Source organism: Gossypium hirsutum, chromosome A08, assembly GCF_007990345.1.
Source record: "Gossypium hirsutum isolate 1008001.06 chromosome A08, Gossypium_hirsutum_v2.1, whole genome shotgun sequence".
In the NCBI taxonomy this organism is placed as follows: Eukaryota; Viridiplantae; Streptophyta; class Magnoliopsida; order Malvales; family Malvaceae; genus Gossypium; species Gossypium hirsutum.
This window is the reverse complement of record NC_053431.1, coordinates 73,158,785-73,163,652: the sequence shown is the minus strand read 5'-3', so window position 1 is coordinate 73,163,652 and position 4,868 is coordinate 73,158,785.

Genomic DNA, 4,868 nt, shown 5'->3' with positions numbered 1-4,868 from the left:
TACTCCGTGCAATCTTACAACTTGATAAATGTACAACTCAACGAGTTTATCAAGTGAATAATCTGTGTGTACTAGAATGAAATGAGCTGATTTAGTCAATTTGTCGACAATTACCTAGATTGCATCTTTCCTGCATCGTAATTCTGTCACATTTCCACTCGGAAAGCATAATCGGCTACCGTAACCCAGACGGTTCCTGATGCTCAGCTTTGACTCGCTGACATACTAAACATTTTGAAACCAATTCTGAGATATCATGCTTCATACCAGGCCACCAGTAAAGCTATTTCAGATCATTATACATTTTCGTACTTCCCAGGTGAACAAATAACCGACTATTGTGAGCTTCATTTAAAATCATCTGAATCAATTTTGAATTTTTCGGAACACATATTCTGCCTTTGAACCTCAAACAACCCTCAACATCAATTCGAAACTCTGAATCATTATTCAAATCACATTGAGCCTGTTTTGCTAGCAATTCATTATCAACTTTCTGACCTTCGCAAATCTGTTGCATAAATAGTGGTCTCGCTTTCAACCCAGTTACAGTCGACCCATCATTAGATAGATCCATATGCGTATTCATCGTACGAAAAGCAAACAGAGATATTCGGCTTAAAGCATCAGCAACAACATTGGCCTTTCCCGGATAGTAATCAATCACTAATTCATAATCTTTTAACAATTCTAACCATCTTCACTATCGTAAATTCAGGTCTTTCTGAGTCATCAAATATTTTAAGCTTTTGTGATAGGAATAAATATGACATTTCTCATCGAACAAATAGTGGCACCAAATTTTTAACGCAAACACAATAGCTGCTAATTCCAGATCGTGCATCGGATAATTCTTTTCATGCGGCTTTAACTGTCTCGATGCATAAGCTATGACTTTGCCTTCCTGCATTAAAACACACCTCAAACCATTCAATGATGCATCATTATAGATTACAAATTCTTTACCCAACTCTGGCTACACCAACACTGGAGCTTTGGTCAATAAGGCTTTCAACTGATCAAAACTTTTTTGGCACTGACAACTCAAACTTAACATCTTTCTATAGTAGTCTCGTCATCAGGGTTGCAATCATTGAGAAACCTTTTAAAAATCATCTGTAATAATCGGTGAGTCTCAGAAAACTTCAGACTTTGGATACATTTCCCGGAGGCTTCCAATCTAATATCGCGAAAATCTTACTTGGATCAACTCGAATACCTGACGCTGATACAATATGTCCCACGAAACTAACTTCATGTAACCAAAACTCACATTTACTGAACTTCACATACAACTGTTTATCATGCAAAGTCTACAGCACTATTCTCAGATGTTTGGCATGCTCGAATTCATCACAGGAATAAATCAAGATGTCATCTATAAACATAACCACAAATCTATCCAAATAGGGTTTGAAGATCCAATTCATTAGATCCATAAAAGAAGCAGGTGCATTAGTAAGTCCAAAAGGCATAACTAGAAACTCATAGTGTCCGTGCCTTATTTAGAAAGTAGTTTTTGACATAACGGAGTCTTTTACCCGCAGCTGATAGTAACCCGATCTCAGGTTAGTCTTTGAAAACACTGTACCCCTTTCAACTGATCGAATAAATCGTCAATTCGTGGAACAGGATATTTATTCTTTATAGTTGCTTTATTAAGCTGTCAATAATCAATGTACATTCTTATAGTTCCGTTTTTCTTTTTCACAAACAAAACTGGTGCACCCTAGGGAGAAAAACTCGGTCGTGCGAAACCTCTATCTGTCAATTCTTGCAATTGAGCTTTCATCTCTTTTAATTCAGTCGGTTCCATTCTGTCGGAGCTATAGAAATCGAAGTTGTCCCTGACACTAACTCAATGCCAAACTCTACCTATCAGATCGACGACAAACCCAGTAATTCTTCAAAAAACACATTCAGATACTCACATACAACTGGTACTAATTAAATCTTCTTTTCAGTCACTTTACAATCGAGTACATAGGAAAAGTAATCTCACAATGCTTTCTCACATATTTTCGTGCTAGCATCGAAGAAATCACTGCCGGTAAACCATTCAGAACATTAGACTCAATCCGAATAATCTCATCATTCTTGCATCGCAAATCAATAGTTTTCCACTTGCAGTTCACAATAGCATCATGAAATGTTAGCCAATCCATTCCCAGAATTATATCAAACTCATTGAATGGCAATAAAATCAAATCGGCCACAAAACATGAATCTCAAATCATCAACAGACAATTATTACATACTTTATCTATCAAAACACACCGACCTAAGGGGTTCAATACTCTAATCACAAACTCAGTAGACTCTACAGGCAAAGTCTTACTGGATACTAAAGTCTCATAGAGAGTGAAAGTACTGGTAATAACATCTAGAGACGAAGCCTCTTCGCGAGCACAAATAGTATAAACTCTAGCAGGTGTGCGAGCCTCAGATCTAATAGCTGAGTCTTTAGTTCCCCTCTGGCTTCCACTTACATTACCCATGTTTCGGGGTGGTCTACCTTGAGCTGGCATGTTACTCATCTCGTATTCTGCACTATGTTTTTCTTAGCTAACTTAGGGCATTCACGAATGAAGTGATCCATCGATCCACATTTAAAACAAGCCTGATCATTCAATCTACAATTTTTGGGATGTCATTTACAGCAATGTTTGCACTCAGGTTGGTTCGGTTGGATGTTACCAACACTAGCTACTGAGGTAGCTCTCGAGCTCACAGGTGGTCTGTCTCGGTCAGGTCTAGAATAGCCCGCAATAGCCTTTGAACAGCTAAAGTCATCTCAAAATTTCTTTGATGCCGATTGAAATGACTCAATCAATGCTCCTTTTCGTGAATCTTTAGCTTCAAAGTCAGCCTTTTTTTTCTCTTTCTCGAGCTCTTCAGCTTTGCATGCTCGCTCGACTAGTACCACGAACTCTTTTATTTCAAGAATCCCGACTAACAACTTAATATCTTCATTGAACCCATCTTCGAATCTTTTACACATTATTGCTTCGGTTGATACACATTCCTGGGCATATCTGCTAAGTCTCACAAATTTCTATTAGTATTCTTTAACTGTCATGCGACCCTGTTTTAACTCAAGGAATTCTTTGCGTTTTTGATCAATAAACAGCTGACTGATATATTTCTTCCAGAATTCAGTTTGAAAGAACTCCTAAGTAACCCATTCTTTTGGAACCATTGATACTAGTGTATTCCACCGGTGATCAGTGGTGTCCCGTAACAAGGATACATCACATTTTATACACTCATCAGGGGTACAAGATAAATCTTCGAACACATGGATCGTATTATCAAGTCAGAATTTAGCTCGCTCAACATCATCATCAACAGTAGCTCTGAATTCTTCAGGCCCTTATTTCCAATTTTTATCGACAGGAGGCTTATTTAATCACATCAGATTAGTAACCTGAGGTATTACGGGTATCTGAAGGGAATTAGGGGTTGGGGGTTGTTGAACAGCCAAATTTGTATGGATATATTGTGTAAACCAATCGTTCATCATATAACAGCCTAATTTTGGGCTTAGTCAAAATAGTGGTTTTGAGACCACGAATCTAAAGTTAGAGAAATTATTTTAATATTTTGGCGTTATAGCATGATTATATAAGTGCATGAAAAATTTGGTGAATTAATTTTAGTGTTTGGGAACTTAATTGCGAAAAAGGACTAAATCGCATTAAGGGCAAAAGTTTTTTTATTAGCCAAAGGTGTTAAATTGCTAGAGAACCATAACTGGGGGTGTTTAAAGTGCAAATAGACCCTAAAAAGGTGCTTGGCCGGCCATAGGGGAGAAGAAATAGAGAATAGTCAAAGCTTGGTGGCATTAGGTGACTTATTTGGTCAAAAAATAAAATAAGGAAAAAAAGTTGTCATTTTTTTTATCCTTCTTCTTCCACTGAAAATGGAGTAAACAAGGGGTTTTAAGAGTCTAAATGTTAAGCCACTTAGTTCTCTTGCAAATCAAGAAATTGAGATTTGGGCTTAAATCAAAAAGTACAAGGTTATGGACTAAAACGGCATAATTAGCCGAAATTGCATTCGAGGTAAGTCCGTGTGACTAACTAAACATGTTATCCATGTTATTGTTAATATAATTGAAGTCTATTTTGCTATGGTTTTATTTAATTATATGTTGATGAGGTTATGTATTAGAAAGTGATGCCAAATGTTAATAACATTTTTGTGATGATGGAATATGACATTCCATTAAAAGAAGTAAGTTGTGCGTAATTATGACAATTTTATCGTTATAATGCATTGAATGTTTCATTTCGCATATAAGGCTTGAATCCATCTATTAGTAATGGTATGATGAGACTTATCATGATAAACTCCCGGTTGAACCTTAGGAATAGATTGGATAATCATGCCATAACATTTGGGTGATATGTGTGCTAGTGTATGACCTGTCTAGAACATGGCATCGACACCGATAGATGAGAGCCAGTGTAAGACCTCTCTGGGACATGGCATCGTCCTTAATATATGGAAGTTAGTGTAAGACCTGTTTGAGACATGGCATCGACTTAGATCTGTGAGCAAATGTAAGACCATGTTTGGAACCTGGCATCGGCATCGTACCTATGTTTGAGGCTTAGTGATTATCCTATGGTATTCCAAATGGTTAAACAAGAAATTTAAGGTTTAAGTCGAAATGATAGAGCTTATGGCTATGTTGTGAGTGGTACAGGTGCTTACATGAAATTGATGAGGTGTGAATTCAATTTATGTTGTATGATTAGTAAGGAATGAATATGAGCATGTTGAGCAACAAAGGTATGTATGCCAAGCTCATGAGAAATGATTTTTGATGTGTGATATTCGTGACAGGTTTTAAAAATTTATAA